The following is a 19500-nucleotide window of genomic DNA, read 5'->3' as shown; positions in this document are numbered from 1 at the left end:
TTTTTCTTGGGTTTTTTGTTTGGTTGTTTTGCTGGGTGTTTGGTTTTTTTTCTTAATTTTTCTCCATTTGACAGAGTGTTATGAAGAAGGCAAGGAAATTCTAGCTGTACTTATCATAAGGCTACTCCTCCACCTGCAGAGGGATTCAGGCTGTATCTTCTCGCACAGAAAGCATAAAGTCATTAACCTACAAAAAATACAAAAGGCCTCAGTTATCTCAGTTGGCTGTTAGACCCAAGGTTTAAGGATGATGGTGCAAATTTCAGCACTATTAATTATTTCATGGAGACGTCTAGCAATGTTTCTGTCATTTGAAGCGTTTTAAGAGGCCAGTCAGCAAAAGTTAACTTTGGGGCTATAAAGGATCAAATAATACTCCAATTAAAGATTTTGTACTTCAGTAGAGAACCTGAGAGAGTAAAGAAGGGGGAGGTGAGATTTGTGGATCTCAGAGGGGAAATAAAGATATTCTAGGAGAAATAGAGGGACTGGATCATTTTAATAGTCAATTTTATTTAAAACCATTCAACCACAGTATGACTGATGTACTCTGTAATTCATTTGGACTTTCAGAGCTGTTGTGAAAGCAGGTTTGAAAGCACTTGAGCGATATTCTGCGGGGAGAACGTGGCAAAGTGGTTACAGTTTCTGTGTATGCACTAGCAGGCACCTCATCATGTATTTTAAAGTAACCCTTTCTCATTATTTGCCATTCATCTGGCTCAGCATCCCTCAGTCGGATTGCCATACGGTTGTAGTAGCAATTGGATCTGCCTGGTGCTGAGCATTGTGAAACCCCAGCTGTTTCTTTAAGGTCCAAAATAAGAGATGGTCTTTGTTTTGATGAAGACTGCCATGTGGCAGCCGAGGCAGTGATATCCACACAGAGAGGAAGGTTCCTTGAAAGTCAGGAAGTGTTTTGAAAGTTTTCAGTGGTTGCTTAGGCCATTTTCCCTGGCTGTAATCTTAATAAACTAAAGTTAAAGGATGTAAACTTAATAAACGAAAGAAATTCCTATGAATTTCAGTCTTTTCAAAGCCTACGAACAACCCTGTGACATCTTTAGTTTCGATCACAGGAGCCTTATCTCATCATGCGTTAAATGAATGTGTTATGACAAATACTGCAATATTTACCACTGTTAACATCTAATGTTGCTAGGTTCGGGGCTTCATCTCCCCCATCCAAGGGCTCAAAGTCCCTGTGCGTTTGATAACCACTGTAGTTAGCTGATCGAGCTTGCATGCCGTAAACACGTCAGGGTTTGGGGTTTGGGTTTTGTGTTGTTTATTTTTTTACTTCCTAAGAAAGCAATCATCCCAGAAAAAAATGTGGTATAAACAGAACATGTAATGAAATTGGCCTGAGTCTGAAACTCATCAATCTGGAACTCATAGATGCTGTAAACCCAACAGGTAATAGATAAAAGGTCATCCTATTTCATGGACATTGCTTTAGATAAAATAGCTGTTAGAGTTAATAATTCTCACTATAAATCTTACTAACATAAAGAGCTCAGTTATACAACTGTAGTTATTTTTATATCAATGACCTTAATTATTAATATGAACCCTTCACTGTAACAGATTTTGCTCTGTCAACTGTATGCCCAGAGTTTGGAATTCCCCAAAACGACCACTAGGGAAAGGAGTCCATATTATTGCAGTATTTAATATGCATCGGGTACCTTAAATCTACAATGGACCAGTTCTATCGTAATTAGGCTCACCATCAAATCACAACGTTGGCAGGGAGCCATATAAAGCACAATCGCTTTGCAGCACAATCTGCAAGCACAAACCTTGCAGAGCCAGGTTTTAGCCTCAACTTTCCTTGAAAAGGGCTTTCAGACCTGAAGAATGACCTGTGTAATTTTTTCTATGCTTTCAAATGATACGAGCTGGCCTAATGAGAGCTACCACCTCGCCATATGAGTCTGGCTTCCATATAAGGTCATATTCACACAAGTTAAATCCATTGGTTAAACATAAGATCAGGCTTGAGCAGCAATCTGGTCAATACTTCACATGGGCCACCTTTAGTCTGCCTACACTGCCTGAGTTTTCAGGTCTAACATGACCTGTCGCTCTTCTGAAGCCATAGAGCCAGACTGAGGCGGTCAGTGTTTAGTTTGAATTTAAGTGTAAGTGTCTGGTCCTGGGTTGTTTGTCATCATTATGTGCAAATATTTTTGCACATAATTTATTCTCATTTATGGAAAGCTTGCTTTATTTTTGCACTGGGAAAAAAACCTGAAAGTTTTCTGTCTGCATGGAGGAAGCCTGAGAACCACCTTGGGGGATCAGGGGCTAAGTGTTGGTAATTTACCTTAGTAGGTCTCCAAAATGAGCTCACTAGAACTTATCACGAATGTAACATATGTCTCGCCTAAAGATTATCCTCCTCTTCTTTGCCTGGAAAGAAGAAGCAGGGAATTACAGGGAAGACTTCAGATAATCTCTAGGTTACTGCCTTGCTAGCTGTGACTTCATTCTGGTATTGTCTTGTGTTTTACTACTCAAAGATAAACTTTCCTTCTCTCTTAGATCATCAGTTTCCTTTCATAGCATCAGGCGGGGCCTGCTCTGGGTATCACACCAGTCATTTGTTCCAGGACTAGCAAACTCCTTCTCCTTTGCTGCTGTGTTCATGAGAGAAAGGCAGATTTGGGGTTATTTTTTGAGGCTCCAGGATTTAGATTAATTGGTCAAGAGGTCTGATTCAATTTTCTGTAATTGTGCAGCCAGTAAGTGTCCACTGCACATGTTTATTCTTCCACTTCCAGCCAGAGGGCTGGGATAAAGTCTTTTAGTTTCTGAAAATAGGAAGAAACTGTTGTTGCTTCACTTCTTATGCAAATGGGGCACATTGCATATGAAACAGGTCAACAGACTCAAAAGTTACTTAAAGATGGAGGGGCAGACAAAGTATATGATCCCTTAGGTATCAGTTGATAGGTGGGTTGTCAGCAATAGCTTATAGGTGTGAAGAGGTAAATAAAGTTCTATTTTTTTGGACCTTCAAAACTCAAGATTATAATTTCTCTGCTCATTTTTTTTTCAAGATGACTCTTGCTTTGAGTAAGAAATAACAAGAAAAAAAAAAGAAATTTGCATTACAGTAGGGTACTTACGTGCAAAGCACCCAAGAAGGCTTTGTAATAAGAAGCAAATAAAAAATAACTTATAAGACACTCCTCACTAGCATACTGGATTTCTTGGTGTTCAGTTAAAGGCAGAACTACATGAACTGTTATGCTTTATTAAGTGACATTAGTAGAGAAGGAGCTAGGGGAAGTAAAAACAGAAGAGCTGTAAGAAGCTAATGGAGTTAAACTCGTGAATTTAACATGGAACATTTCAAGTTTTCTCAAGTAGAGATAATCAAACCTTGCTAATCTATTTTACAAATTCTCATCACATAGGGATAATTATATTAAAATTAGTTCTTAGTAGAAAGTAGGATTCACTACCCATACTAATGTGATAGATCTCTTAAACTATGTGCTTCGATGGGTGGTCCTTTAGTATGGTTCAAGGCATCCCGAAAGCTTGCAGTGAACTGACAAAGGTGCCTTTGAATACTTTAATTATGCATGGCCATCTTTATCCTATTTAGACTGAGACTTATCTAGATTACATGATTGGTTAGCCTTTCAGAACAAGTTGACCCTTAAATTAAAATGTTGCCTCTTTGAAGACTACCAATCAAATTAAAACAACCAGCCACACTTTAACCTCTAAAATAAATTGTTTTTTAAGTGTTCTCTTTTAATGATCAGTTCCTACAAAATAATTTATAGTTGTCAGCGGTCCACACTAAAGAAATTCAAACTCAATTGAAGACTGGGACTGTGATGGGCCCTTCTCCCAGCGCTTTGTGATCTTTGGAGCTATGGTTTTGGTAAGATCATAGAACAAATTAGAATAATGCCACTCTCAAATTGGGTTGATGGCTGAGATGAACTAAATAGAAAGCCTGAAAATCAGTCCTCTTCTGACCACCATGTGCAGAGTCCAGAGCTATTCTTCCACTGTTTATTAAACTCTGGCACATTTGTGGGGCTTCCCAGCATATGCCTAGTCCAAAGCCTTTAGAAAAGTTTCTGTGTTTTCACCATGTCTTTGCAGCTGACTTTAAGCATGAGACCCATGGTGGCAAGCTCCTCTCCTTCTTTTAGGTGTTTTGCAGGCAGTATCACACACATTGCAGGAGGCTCGCTGAGCCCTAGCACGTTGTGTGGCTCCAGAGGGACCACTGTTTTCTCTCCTCCTCTTTGTAAAGCTGAAGTTGATCTGGAGGCAGCAGATGAAACTGCTGTACCTTCAGGAGAACATACTGCTGTTTTTTTTTTAAATTTTGGCTTTCTATACAATCTGTTTAAAAAAAAGTATTCTGTAGCATACTATTCCAGTACAGCTAGCCGGCAGCAAATACTTTGTATATTTTTTGTAGTATTTCACATACCACTTCTCTAAAACACTAACTGTAAGAGCATTTCATGTCTATATTGACAAAACTGGTAATTAACGGCTGATGTAAAATTCCTGCATAAAACTTCCACATCACTCCTTTAGTGCATGATAATAATGCCTTTCTATTACTCATATTGATTTAAGCCTCAACATTGACAAAGTGAGTTTGTATCAAAAAAATGTGGTGTTTGATTTAAAGCAGATTGTTTTTCGAGTATGGCTGCAAAAGTTGTAAACCTCGGAGATATCCTGTCTGTTCATTACAAAATACCTGAGTCTACATTTATTTTTACACAGATGTGATCAGTACATTTAAAATATTACTTTATTGCGAAATAGCTTGAGGCTGAAAATGTTTTTGACAATAAAAGGTCTGCATATGTCACGATGCTATACATGAGATAGGGGGGATCTGCTGCATCTTCATTCTGGACCTGGTTTTCTTGCTAGGAAAAAAATTGGTGGTCTCAGGGAAGTGTTTGTCCCGTCATTCATGTTTCTGTCACTTTTCAAACTATTTTATTACACATGCAGTGCCTTTGAGATGATGCCCATTCTAGTCAGTATGTGTCAGCTGCACTATTGCAAACTGGTATTGCATCAATGGCCGAATTTAGCTATACCTATTTCAATATTTCCATCATACACAGGCATAGGCGAAGACATGATTATGTTCCTGGGTACGGTTATTATTCTAACTGAGCAGTTAAACTGTGTCTCAGGCTTGAGCATTATATGCCCAGACCTCATGGACAAGTGTTTATGCAAAAGCTGAAGGCCCCAAGCAAGTGCTGGTTGATGTGGCTGTGCTTACAGTTTTAAATTAACTCAGCCGACGCTCTGATTTAGATGCTGGCAAAACCTAATCAGAGTGTGTTTACCTGGACATAATTCTTCAGTTGCTAGTGAAACCAGGAGAAAACGTACTGCATGAGAGAGCAGAGCATCAGCATCAGTAAACACGGCAACAAAACCAAAATCAATAATTATAAATAATAAAAGGTACCGTAACAAGGAAATAGCCTTTAATGCCAGTTCTCTATCCACTTCCATAAACTTCTGAGGCGATACTTTTATCTGCCACTTCCTTCTTTCCCACCTCCCACACCATATATAGAGTCATATCTAATTTTTTATTAGCAGACACAAAAATCCCGTGATACAATGGCCTAAATACAGAGGTGCAGTGAGGAAGGCTTTTCTTCCCCACTTAATGAAAGAGTTATTCCAAGTCTCTCTATCTAACCTAGCTATATTGATTTCTGCTTCTCACATGTTAAGTAGGAAATTCTCTCTAGAGTTTTTATTTGTACTGGCTCTTTGTTGCCTTGAGGTTTCAGTAAATAGCTGAATTTCACCCAGAAGTTTCTTCTTTGTAAAAATCTTCATTTGAAGAAAGCAAATAAATGTCAAACAGCTGAAAAGGTGTCTACTGTTCTAGAATTGCATCTTTTCAGGGATCTTCCCCCTTTATATTTTGATATTACTTTACAGTTGGTTAAGAATTTCTGTACAGGTCTGGAGGCATTTCGTCATTTGGAAGACTGATGAATGGAAAGCTTATGCAAATAAATTTTGTCTATATTTATACTTTCATCTGTTTCCAAGTGCACCTTGGCAGAATACTCCTTTTTTCTCCCTGGTCACCAAAAAATGATAATGGTGACCTCCTCTAAAGCTTCCCTTGCTGTCTCTGATCTTGTGGACTCTTCAAGTGTTACTGGTGTAAACTGAAATTGCTTTCAAAAGCCCTTAATTGGTTTGTCCTGGCTTAGCATATGACTTGTAGTATTTTTGGAGGGTTTGTTTGGTTGTTTGCTTAATCCTCCCATAACCGTCTTGTTGATCTAGGACACTTTAGATCAAGTGTTGCAAAAATGACATCATGACGTTCTGGGCTTGTCTGTTTGAGCAAAAAACCATCTGTCTGGAGTCTCTGAGGGATCACAACTTAGACACTTCAAAGAAAGGGTATTTTGGTGATTTAACCTCTTGATTCTAATTAGAGTATATAGATAGATGTGTATCTTCTCTAGTTCATGGTAAATGAGGGAGATACTTTGAAGAGAAAAATCCATGATTATACACACACACACACAAGAAGCCCAGCAATTTTAAACACACTTTGATTTTCTCCCATTTTTACTTGACTGTTGGAGTACGCAAGCAGAATAAAAATTAAAATGCTGTTAGATGACATTAATGTTGACCACAAAGCAACTGCTTTCCGAATACCATTCTCATGAGGATTACTATTGCATAATTATTTGCAAAATTGTTTGATTTTGTTATGACCTTTTATTGTTTGAGGTTTACCCAAATTTATATAATTGATTTTTTTTTTCCTTTGTGTAATAATGTTTTGAGGGAACTTCTTCAGTGACCTATAACCCTGCCTGCATGATGCTTCTTTTTACTTATGGCCACTGCAGTTTGAGCCACTGGACAGAGGATACGTTTCAAACGTAAATCTCAAAGGATTTAACCTGTTCAGAAGAAAGTTTTGATTTACTGAACAACAAACTCCTCATTTAGCTTCATATGCATAAGAATGATTATTGCTGTTAGTTTCTAAGCCTCGTGCATATGTTGCTTGGAAATCCCACCTACTTAAAGTTTTAATGGCACACTTGAAATGTTCTTTACCCATCTCATTATTGCAGAAAATTCATTAGTCTGGCCATATATTTGGGGAAAATGGGAATGCTATCTGAAAAGATTAATCCTTGGCACACGATCCTGAAAGCAGTTGAGTCTGGGAGAAAAGGTTATGACTGAAGTTTGTCTTGATTCAAGTTTCTCTGAAGGGCAGAACCGACTTCATTAATGCAGTCCATGGAGAACACGGGCGAGCTCTACAGCTCACTGGGTAATGCCCCTAGTAAGGGCAGTTAATGTGTTAATGCAGTTTTATTTCAATGTGCTCTAAAAAAATGGTATGTTTTAACATCACCCCACCCAACCCATCTCAGAACACAGTAAATTAGAAAACAGATTTCAAACATGTTTCTGTGTTCTTCCACTATAAAAAAAAAAAAAATAAATAGGTCTTTTAGGAAAAAAGCTTCAGAAATATATCGCAAAGAGTTGGACATCTTTTCCTTCTTTTTTGTCCCTCCCTAGCTGTTGCAGCGTTCCCTCAGGAAGTCGCAGGCTCTGCAGGGAATCTCAGAAATGCTGTTTTGAGGGATTCTTTCTCTTCATGCTGGAGAAGCCGAAGTCGGGATATGGTTAATTTTGTAGGTGCTTTGGAAAAAAATCTTCTAACTATGTGCAAAGACACAGTAAGGTTAAGGGCATTTGCTATTATTCTTTAGGGAGAAATTGTTAGTGCTGAGGTTATAGTCCCTTGCCTGGTTTCTCTCTGTATCGGGGTTAATGTTAAGGTTGTATTCACAACAGAAGCTGAAAAACAGCAAAGTTTAATTTCTCCATCTACTGCAGAAAATTGCTCATAATTTTTTGATAGCCATTTAGTCTTGCTAAGGTCACATCCTCCAGCTAAACTAGGCTTAAACATATTTAGTCATCCATATTTAAGGCTGATAGCAAACAATATTTTAACTTTAACAAGTATTTCTAGTTCAGGATCCGTGTCAGGGTTTAAGCCAAGGGTTGTGGCTGGTTTCTGGAAGATGTGAGCTGGCCTACATTAAGGACTGTCCTGCAGGATGAGCACCCTTGCCCAAGGGATCCCAGAAAATGGATCCATTTGCTCAGCTTAGTTCAAAGAGACAACTGTTCACTATTAGTTATTTACATGTGGAGTGCAGAGTTTGGCGAGCTGTGTTTAAAACCAAGGCCACCAGGCTGTATTTAGTGGTCACCCCTTCAGTGGCACTTGGGCTGTACTTACTCTTGTGGCTGATGGGGACTGCTTGAGTAGGATTTGTCACAGTGATGGTCCATCATTACTTAATTGGGGTTTTGAGATCCCATGAAAAACAGGATTGAAAACACAAGCCCCCACTGCCAAATGCAAGCTCCAGTCAGTAGCGGGTATTGTTCTGTTATAGTTGCCATCCTTGGAGAAAAAAAGTACAGTACGTTACAGCATTATTTTATTGAAAGGCTTAATAGACTTTGTGTTTCAAAAGCTTCCAAGTAGTTTACCAGGTTGCAATTCATCAAGAAATGCATTTGATGTTAGTCCAAAAGGCACTTTCATAACTTGTTCGTTCTTTGGGAACATAATTGAACACTAAGTAAAATATCCAATTGCTAATAGGTTGATAGGATAAAGGTTGGGGTTTTTTTCTGGTGGGAAGAGAACAGAAATAATCCGAAAGGCGGCTTTGCCAAGTGTCTGGGGACAGTGCTGCCGCTCGAGGTGCGGTGTTTGCGAGCTGTCAGTAGCGGCAGGGAAACAGGCAGTCTCCTTCGCTTTCCCATTGACTTGCAGGCTGCGTCTGCCCAGGAGCAGAAAATCAGATTATACTGGATGGAAAAGGGAAGGCAAGGACTTCGCGAGGAGGCACGATACCAGGAGACACACAGAGTTGGTAAGTTTCCCCAGCAGCCTCTGCTAGGCATTAAAACTGCCATGCCTTGATAGACGTCTGAGAGGAACACGAGGTCCCAGAGAGGCCACCTGTGAATTCAGGCAGCGTTATGGGAAGACGAGAAATATAAAAACCAGCAGAGATGCTGGAGGTCTATTTCTGTAATCAAACCGATGCAAACGAGGTAAGCAGGAATGGGACTGTCAACAACACTGTTTTGACCATTAATATATTTAGCATATAGAATTAAGTTTATGCAAGTATGTTATATTTAATTTTATTAAAAGCACAGTATCTCTTTTTGTGCATTAGATAACTTAGCTGTGGAGGTTAGGTCTTTGACTCACTGTTGGACCTTGTTGTGACAGCTGACAAGGGTATAATCTGCCTCCTGGCCGTGCTGGAATTTGCTGTCTCTGCAACATCAACAGCCGAACAGGTCTCACCCTCCGCACCTCCGAGTGAAATTTCCTACTGACTCATCACCCATTTATAGCAATTAAAGGGCCACCCTGCAGAATGCATTGAGGCAGTGGCAAGCATGGCAGGTGGGTGAAGGTGGCCACTGAGGCGGCAACCTCTTGAGGTGCCGTGAAGCTGTAAGAGAGCAGCATCCCCAGTTGTTGCCCAGCCGTAGCAAGGGTGGCTCCCAGCACGTCAGAGGCTCAGTAGACCAGGGATTGCCCAGACTGGGGCCTTTCCAGTGGTGTCTGGGAAAGTCAGTAGGGTGTGACAGCAGTGGCTAAGCTGGTCCTTGTGCCTGGGTGGGCTGGCAGTTGTAGGTGATGTGAACAGACTGACATCTTACCGTGCAGCAGGCTGCTTCGCTCCTGGCATCGTAGGACTCCTTTTCAGTGTTTCGTTAGCTTCTAGCTTAGCTTGTCATTAGTTGCTGGTAGGAGACTTGCAGTCCACAGCTGTTTCATGCTGCCATTTGATCTAAAAGCTATTTCAAATGAGTGCAAAAAAGTTTGCCTTCTGACCTGCGAGGAGCTAACATTTCAGCTCCACGTCCAAGCCTCATGCCAGTGATACAAAACTCTGCATAGCCAATGTAGTCTGGTGTGTGTGTGTGTGTTTTACACATGTTCCTAAACTTTATTTACCTATGGCAAAGTAGTTATTTAAGAGATAGTAATAAGGCATTTTGAAATAGTTAACATATATAATTAGTTTATGTTTATATAATATTTCTTAGGTGACATCAACAGTGTTCATATCAAATTGATTTGAGTCTAAATGTTTTGATTTCTCGTTATTTTAGTTTGGATTTTAAAAATAAAAAAAACAAAACACCTCTTTTGAGAGCTGGCACACTCATAGGACCTGGCAACCCTGAGCTCCTCATCATGTTTCCTAGACACCCCTTGCCAGGCAGCCGTTGGCAGAGCAGCCATCCTCGCTGTCGGCGCTGCAGCGTGAGGAGCCACACGGCCAGCAGCGTCAAGGGCTGTTTTGCCCACTTCGGCAGGCAGTGCCCGAGGCTGCACTGCCTTTGCATTTATGTACAGACTGATGGCGGCCTATAAGAAAAGATGTCGCATCCACTGCTCCAGCCAGCTGGGGTATCCCAGGGCCAAGACAAGGGATGGTGCTCCAAGAGCAGCCAGCACAGCAATAGCCTCCTTTTTTTTCCCCCTTTTTTTCTCTTTTCTCTTGAACTCTGGCCAAGGTAAAGGATGCAGCGCAACACAGTTCTTTGGCCTGGGTGTATTTGTGTGTGCATAAGTGCGGGGAGAAGTGACTTGAGCACCTACATAGTGTACATCCGCCTAGGACGAGCCGCAGCAGGGCATCAAGCCAACGCACTGACGGCATTTCCACTGGCTCACCTCCTGCGCTTTTAGAATTACTTTTGTAGTTAATGTACACACTGATGTCAAACAAAATGAAACCGTTACGGTGTTGTAAGTTGTCTGCGTGTTCCTTTGAATTTAATTATTTAAATGACCTGCTATTGTTCCTAAATTAAATATTTAAGCTTGCTAAATGGCTGCCATCCTGGCTTAGTTGTTAATGCATCATGATTGGTACTGACAGAACTGGAGTTGGATGCCAGTATTGGGGGGAATCTCAACCTTTCACTGTTTTCTTTAGCGCTGTCACCATCACTGTGAGGGCCAGTTCCGCACCCCGGTACTGCATGGCAAGGCTCTTCCATGGAGACCTGTTTGCAGCCTTGTGGATGGGCAGCTATTTCTGGAGGCAGCTAAAGTCTCTGAGAGCCCCGGTTGTCCTCCTGCACCCACACAAGAGCACCTCATGCACACTAACACGCACAAAATGGGGTATTAACCCTCTTTTAAGGGTTAAGGTCTTCCCACCCCATGGGAGAGTCCAGGATGAATGGCCTCGCTGCTAGTGCCATGGGCACAGGGAGGAATGCCCTGGAGCTGTTTTTATGGAGCTACAACAGACTCACCAGGTGCAGGAGATGGGGCTTTTGAGTGCCCGCTGCAGGCTTTCCCCAAGCCCTTGAGATGAAGCATCCGTCCTGCTCATGGGACTGTGGCCCTTCTTGGTGAAAAAGGAGTCAGAATTCAATCAGGGAGAAAAATAGCCGGTCATTTGAGTCATCATAAAAATCAATAATTTTCCTGAGGTTTCTCAGTTTGTATCTTTAACTTTACTTCTGTTTAATAAGATAATGCAAGAAAGTCACTAGGGGAAGAGAGTCTAATTAGTACTGTGATCTTTATTTGATTTTTATGGATCTAGGCATGGATTTTATGCATCTATCTGCTATTCTAATTGTAGGTTTCTTTGTGTAGACCATTTCAAAGTCCTAAGACACTAAGGCTACCCTGTACTCAAAAACCTTAATTTGAAATGAAGAAGTAATAAAATAAAATATTAGTTTGTTCCCATCAGTGTGCTGAACAGAAAGGCCTGGGAATGGCTGATTCACCTTTGTTGCAAGCCTTTTGTTTAGGTTTTAATTAGCATAAAAAATGTTTGGGTTTTCTTAAAAGGCAGATGTTAAAATTCCAGCTACATGTTTTCTTCTTTTGTTTTTGCATGGACTTTGAAACTTTTGAGGGCATGTAGAGTAGGAGTAAATAATTTTTAAATTATTTTTTAAATATGAAGACTAGGGGACAGTCCCATTTTCTTTAATGTAATGGGAGAGATTCTAATGGTTATTTAAATTATTCGTAAAACCTAAATTATTAGTCACTCAAGTTAATTTGCAAGTGGACAGACAAAGAATATATACTAACTAAATAAGGTCAGAACTCAGTTTTAGGTGTTAAATAGCATGACGGCATTTGTAAAATGTGTCTTTTAAGAGGTCCACCTTGTGCTTTTAACCACACAGACATCACATATTTCTTCTCAAATCTTCTGTCATCAAGCACTGATTCCATCCATGTAGAAGTTAATAGTTTTAGCAACCTTAACATTTTTAAGCCCTTTCATTTGTTGTTTATGGCACGGCGAGAGCCTGAAGGAGAACATGAGACCGGCCAGGCTGCATTAGTTCAACATGCCCCTCATTATATCTCCAGTAGACACCTGGGTATGAGCTTAGGAACAAGGCAAGTGCAGACTGATGTCCCCAGAGTACTCTGTCACCCATCAAGAATTTCTATGGCAGCTAATTTCTGAGCTACACATACCGTCTTTTAATTTCTTTATCCTCACTGGATTTTTTTTCCTCCATGGCTGTGTCTTGTTCAGTTTTGATTCCCTGCAGCCTAAAGCAAAGCTTTATCTCAGCATAAATTCATACCAAGAGAAGAAATACTTCCTTATGTTTGTTTTGAAACTAGCAGCCATCTGCTTATCTCCTTCGATTGTTCCTAGTCATTGTGTTCGAGATAACTATGACTATTTCTGACACACACCCACGCCTGTTGCCCAGATTTTATCATCCTCTACAAAGCCGTACTTAGACACATTACACTTTGGAGTGCTCTTTTTTACTTAGTCCTTCCGGGAGAAGCTGGTTGATACTTGATCATCCTTAGTCCCACCTTTAGTTTCTCTACACCCTTTTATGAGACGGAGAAGAGGGAAGAAAGCAGCACCACAAGCAGTAACCGTGATGTAGGCAAAACAGAGATTTATATAATGTCTAATGATGGCTTTTTTTGGGCTCTGTGTCTGGCTTAAGATTCCTAATATCAGATTTCCTTTCTTCTTATTGTTGTTTGACTGTTAGCGCTGTGCTGATGCTGCCTTAATGCTAGCGTATGGGTATGGCATTTCCTGTTGGTTAGAGACCGGACAGAAACAATCATTTCATATGAAAAGCTGCAGGGGGGTGGGAAGGGTCTCCCATGTTCATTTCTGGCACTGAGTTTCCTCTGCTATTGTTTTATCTCTTAACAATAATTTTCCTTTAACCACTTAAGAGTCATTAAGTCTCAGCGGTTCTTTCTGTGGACCTGAAGGTGTGCCCCTCTCCTTTAAGAACCACATTTACTATCACGAGCAGATGTCATCCCCTCCCTATTAGCCACTTTTCCAGTCATTTATGACAGTGCATGCCTGCACTGGTCCCTGAAACCACCCCAGTATCCCTCATCTCGACTGTAAAAAGTGACGCTCACATGTCATACTGGACCCTATTCTTCAGGCTCTTGCCTGGAAATGCTAAAAAATCAGATTTACTTGAAGCTTGCCATTTTCCAGGGACAGAGTTAAGCTGTGTATTGCACATGGCAGCCAGGTGTGCAGACACCCCGTCCTTGGGTTCCTGCAGTGGGTGACAACCCCTGAACGACCTGGTCTGTCATCACTGCTGCCTGGCACAGAGTGGCGTTTGGAGCCGGGGGGCAGCCTCTTGGCGTCCCTTCCAACTGAGGTGTCCCACGGGTCTGTGACTGCCACCCGCTCCTGGCAATTAGTGTTCATCTGTTTGTTCCATAATGGCGTTTACCACTAACGTGTCCGACAATGTCTTCATTGTTTCCCTAATCCTTACCCCAAAACTTATGACCCAAATCATAGAATCAGAGATGTGGGTGGTCCCAGTGCAGGACTCTTGTTAGCATCTTCTCACATCACCAGAGGTACCAAGTAACAATATTTTTTTGTCACGGGAAGACAAATACAGACCAAAATAAAAGAAGTAAGTACCGATTGCAAGTGTTCTGAATAGCATTCCTGTAAAAAAGTGGCATGGCAGTATCCTGTTGCCCACTCTTATGTGAATAAAATGACTCCAGACTTGCAGACACCTTTTGAATATCTGCCTGTGTGATACGTTTGGTAATGCAAGAAGGGCTGGAGCTCAAATACATTTTCACATTTAGAGACTGTAAGGACTTTTCTCTGGGGTGGAAAAAAATGAGGCACTTGAGAGCAGAGCAGACTGTCAGCCACGCAGAGACATGGCTCAGAAGTGACCAGTTTCGAAACAAGGGACTTGCTTATTTTCAGGAAGCTGAACTGTATTTCTTTCAACTCTAAGAAATACAGACACATATGAGACAAATGTATGTCTTTGTAGTTTTGGACAGGGAAATTGATAAGGTGGTTTGTATCAAAGTCCTTAAATCCACAGGACTTAGTGTTCACAGAACTTTATAATTATGACAAAATAATGCTGCTTTTTTTTTTTAATAAACCTGAGATCTATCAGCATTGTTAGCACTGGGCCATTGATTTATTTAAAATTATTTTAAATGTCACATACTATCAGTATAGAAGGGATGATTCCTCGTAGGAATTGAACCACTCCGTAATTATAATAATTGTATTTACAGAGAGGAAATAAGTTTCTCTCATAGGGAGGATATTTTAATCCGTCCTGCTGTTTGTGATGTCTCAATTTTATTTTTTTTTCACCTAGTGAGTAGGTTAAAACGTAAAAAGACAGAATTCTCCCCAGGAGATGGGTTCTCCCCAGGCACAATATATATTTTAAAAAGACTGCCGTCAATGTGATGTGGTAATAGACCTTCATCCCTAATGCAAGCGCTGGCAGCAACTGAGGCATCTGAGGCATCATTTACTAGAATATATCTGAGGATGACTTTTTGTAGCTTTTTGTAGCAATCTGAGTTCAATTCAAACCATAATCAGCTAATCACTGGCAATTTTCAGATATGAGTCAAGCTAATTTCAAGACAATCAGCCTTAGATAGTTTCATTGAACAGCCCTGGAGATGATGTTTATGTTCATGTCCATTAGTATTCCAACTGACAGCAGTGTGCGCTCGGCAAAAAGAAAAACAACAACAAAAAAAAGCCACCGCCGTGCCACAGAAAAAAAAACAACAACCGGTCTCTAAAATGAGTAACAACAGAAAGTCTGCAGGCCTGAAGTGCAGAAAATGGAAGTTTGTTTTTACCCACCGGTGTTCCCCAGTAGGTGATCTGAACCTAGGGTCGCTCTGTGGAAGGAGGCGGTGGGTCATTTAAGACGCTTACCCTGGTTTGAAAGCGTGGCTTGGCTTCTGTTCAGCTCTGAATGAATGTCAAAACATTTGCTCTGCCTAAAAATCACGGAAGCAAAAAGCGGTGTCAGAATCAAGTGTGTGTTGTGTTACGTTTTGCAAGAGCTTTTAGATTCAAACCATACGCAACTTCCCTGCCGTGCATCACTATGGTATGTAAATGAGTCTATAATGGCACATGCTTGATTGAGTATTTTTTTTCCCTTTTTTCCCCTCGTTTTTTTTTTTGTTTTTAACCGTTTCTTTAATTTCTTTTCCCTTCACAGCCTATAGACCTAGATACACATAACAGCCCATTTGCAGAGCAATCTCCTTCAACCCGGAGGGATGCCTCGTGGAATCACACAGCCAAAGTGAGATGTTGTGAGACTAAAGTGGACAAGGAAATCATAGGAGCAGCTTTCCTTTATGCAAGCACCGTGTCAGTCCACCGGTATGTGAGCAGATATTGGATGGGTAAAGCCTGTCCCTGGCATGCTGCCACAGGGAGGTGTTTTCTGGCATCAACTGCGAGGTACAGGGGGAACCCTAAGGTCTGTTTCCTGAAGCAATATGGTATGTGACAAAGTTATTGAGGTATTAACTTCACTAAGAAGTATTAGTTTCATTTTGTCGTTCTGGTTAGCAAACCATGGAGATACTGCCATTGCTTCCTTGGCCTTCTGTGCGCCATTAACAGGAAATTCAGGTGCTGTGGGCTCTCGTGGCCTCTGCCTGGGAGCTGCTGAGGGAAACCTCTCGGTGCCTCAGGGCCAGAGACCCGTGGGGTCCGTCCCTCCTGCATCAGAAGTGGTCTGGGCACCTCTTTGTAGTGGAGGAACAAGCTGGCGTTGTAGCGTGGAAGAGCATTTCTTACACGTAGACCCTGATGGGGAACCCACAGAGAGACAGAGAGAGGAGTCTTTTATTAAAGCTACTGTTACTTGATCTAGTTAGAAAACAGGAAACCCGACAAAAATAGTGAAATATGCCGATTAAAAAGAAATCTTTATTTCAAATCATTCACCACTTAAGCAGACTGAATTGAACACTTAAAAAATAAATAAATAAATTCAATCCCAGTGTACTGGGCAATCTGATATTCGGTGCTTCATACGAAGCAACACCAGCCAGGAAACACTTAAGCATCTGTCTCCTGTTTGGAGTCTGAATTAATGTGATCACTGAGGAAGGGGCCCTGTACTCATAAACACCTTTGCGCAGAGTACAACAGGGGTCAGACGGCAACCAGAACTTTAATGCAGCTAAAAATGGAGTACGGAATAATAGAAAAAGCAGCAGAATGCTATTTTATAAATCAGCGCTCCTTCATCTTGAATAGCGTGTTCTGCCGGCTGCGTCTCAAAGATGTGAATGGCAGAAACAGGTCTTCAGAGAATGGAGATGAAATGATTGGTGTCATAGAAAAACTTTCATAGGGAGAGAACATGAAATGACAGTACCCATTTACCATGGATGAGATAAATCAGACAGAATAAGCTCCTGTTAGACAAAATAATTAATGGCCTACTTGTGCTCAGAGAGTTATTTTTTAATGAGATTTTTAAAAAATAAAGCACGATTTAATTATGGTGGGGACAGCAATCGTAAAGCTTACACTGACTATACATTATGTATCATACATTGTACATTATATTACATGTTGCCTGCTATGTGTTGCATGTCACATGTTACACATATCTTCTATATTATGTCATAAGTTATTTTACATTTTATGACATATTTCGTATTATATTCTAATGTATTATATTATCCCACACATTACATATATATGTATATTACACATGTATATTATATACATATGCATATTATATACGTATATTACATTATACAATATAATACATTATGTATAGTATATACAATGTATTATATACGCATATAACATATAATGTTATATGTATGTGTATATATATATATAAAAAATTAAAAATATAGTCAAACACAGACTTAATATGTTAACCACAAATATTTTTGGCCACGTGCAGTCACAAGTAACAAAGACTTATGAGGAAATAAAAGAAAGGAAGTTTAGGTGGATCAGAAGAAAATGCCGAAGTATTTTAGATATAATTACATAATCTCTCTATAATTTTAAATTATATGAGTAAATATATTTTTATAGACTACAGATGTTGAACTGTATGTCTAGAATACATAGCTTTAAAATAAAAATATAAACACAAATAAAGTATGTTATTAATTATTCTTAGGTATTTATAAAATATACATATATATACACACACACACATAAAAATAAGAAGATGTATACAGAATAAGGGAGATGTCATCATGTTCTATGGGTATACTGATTGATAATTATCTTGGATAAAAAGTAATTTCGTCCACACACAGGTCATTCCATAATTGCCCACTGGTAAGTACGTTGCCAGAATAACGAAGACTGAGTAGCGGCGGGAAAAAAACTGCGGTGAATTACTGGACACAGATTTATCCCTGTGTCAATCTGATATATAATTTAAATGGTGTCACATTGCAAATGTCTGAAAGCAGGTACAAAAGGAAGCTTCAAGTAAGAGCCTTTTGTAGGAGCTCCTAACAGACCCAACTGCAAAACCCAAGATATGTCCAATTGCAATTGTTTTGAATGCTGTTTCTTTGCTGTTGTAGCAGCTGATGCACTAGCCAGAAAGGTAGACTCGGATGCTAATTTCCTGGGGAGGGGGAGGTAATAAGAACATTAATGTGCATTTGAGAAGAAATCGCTGCTCCCTGACGGGGCTCCCAGCTCGACAGTGGGCAGCTGCTGATCCCAAAAGGCTCCTTGAGCCGTTTCTGCTCAGTGATGGGCAGCAGGTGAAGGTCATGCCAGTGTGAGGAGACCAGAGAGCGATTTAAAACACCTTTCGGTGCAGATTTTGCACAGCAAAAGCCAGCTGCACAAATATTCATGGAGAGCAAATACAAAAGGTGTTTGTGCAAAATGAATACCTTTTAAAAGAGTTGTACAATATTCATAGGAAATATTTCTAGCATGAACCGGAAATTACTGACACATTTCTCCAGCTTTAAGTACTTGACGGTGGTTGGATTGCAGATCCTCAAATTCCTGAGACAGTCTAGGTCTTGGGCAGCTCAGATACGTGAAGGCTGAGACCCAAAGCTGAGGACTTGGGTCTGAGGGCTGACCTGAAATGTGGAAGTGGGCTTGTTATTTCAACGTCTGTGTAGCTGATCTATTGACGGGCTGCACCGCTGCTGTGCAGGGTCACACACCTCCAGCACTGGAAAAACACTGGTCCCAGCGTCCTCTATAAGGCTGTGGCCAACGCAGCTCTGCAGAGCCGGACGCCTCCTCTCTCAGCAGGCCGGTGCAGAGGCTCTCTGGGCTGCCAGGGCTCCGGTGGCTGTCACTGACTGAAGCCATGGTTGTGCAGCTCTAGCTGACAGAAGTCCTCTTCTCACCCCAGCTGAGACAGACGAGGTTAGGAAAGCACAAAGAGACAAATTCCTCTGCGTTTCATCTGGGATTTTTTTTCTGAGTTAATGAGATCCACCTAACTTAAAATTTCAAATATACTTTCCATTGTCCTTGTTTTTTTTGCTTTGGTTTGCATTCAATACCAAGTTACGTTCTTAAACAGTTTGCATCTGCACTCGGCAGTCTCAAGAAGTTTGCAGGGGTCAGAGACGAGACAGGACTGACAGAAAGGAGCTCCTTTGAGGGTTTCTGCATGCACAAACTGACTCGGGCAGCCCCCTGAGCTGAAAATGGTCAGAGGAGGGGAGACTATTAAGAACAAATACCCATGTGCTTGTTCTGTACTTTGCGGTACGCAACTGTACCAGGCTGTATGGACCTCTGGTCCAGCCTCATGGAGATATTCTGCTGGAAGCTCTTAGAGTCAATGTCATAGAATGACATGAATGTCAAGAATGACTTAAGTTAGGTGCTGCGATAGGTCGAAGTCAGAAGTTTAATGAAATAAATGTGGAATTGCCCTGAATAAGTACAACACAAGGAAGAGTATAAAAAAAGTTTTGCTATTAAAATGAGAATTTAGTCCCACATTTAAACAATTTTACGTTAAAAAATACAGCTCAAGCAGTAGACCTAACCGTAAAAGAGAAAGGCAACGTCGTGTTTGGTTGCAGGG

General features: G+C 40.6%; 1 long non-coding RNA gene across 1 annotated transcript in view; it reads left to right on the top strand.

Annotated features, from left to right (window-relative positions):
• LOC134517413 (uncharacterized) overlaps positions 1 to 16901 on the top strand; it is a 179344-nt gene extending 162443 nt beyond the window's left edge. Inside the window, exon 5 of the long non-coding RNA XR_010071623.1 lies at positions 15652 to 16901. This is a non-coding gene — a long non-coding RNA (uncharacterized LOC134517413). The remainder of the gene's footprint in view (positions 1 to 15651) is intronic.
• The last annotated feature ends 2599 nt before the right edge of the window (positions 16902 to 19500 follow it).

The sequence above is a fragment of the Chroicocephalus ridibundus genome, chromosome 6 (genome assembly GCF_963924245.1).
Source record: "Chroicocephalus ridibundus chromosome 6, bChrRid1.1, whole genome shotgun sequence".
In the NCBI taxonomy this organism is placed as follows: domain Eukaryota; kingdom Metazoa; phylum Chordata; class Aves; order Charadriiformes; family Laridae; genus Chroicocephalus; species Chroicocephalus ridibundus.
The sequence above is the reverse complement of the archived record's forward strand: the minus strand, read 5'-3'. Positions and strand labels throughout refer to the sequence as shown.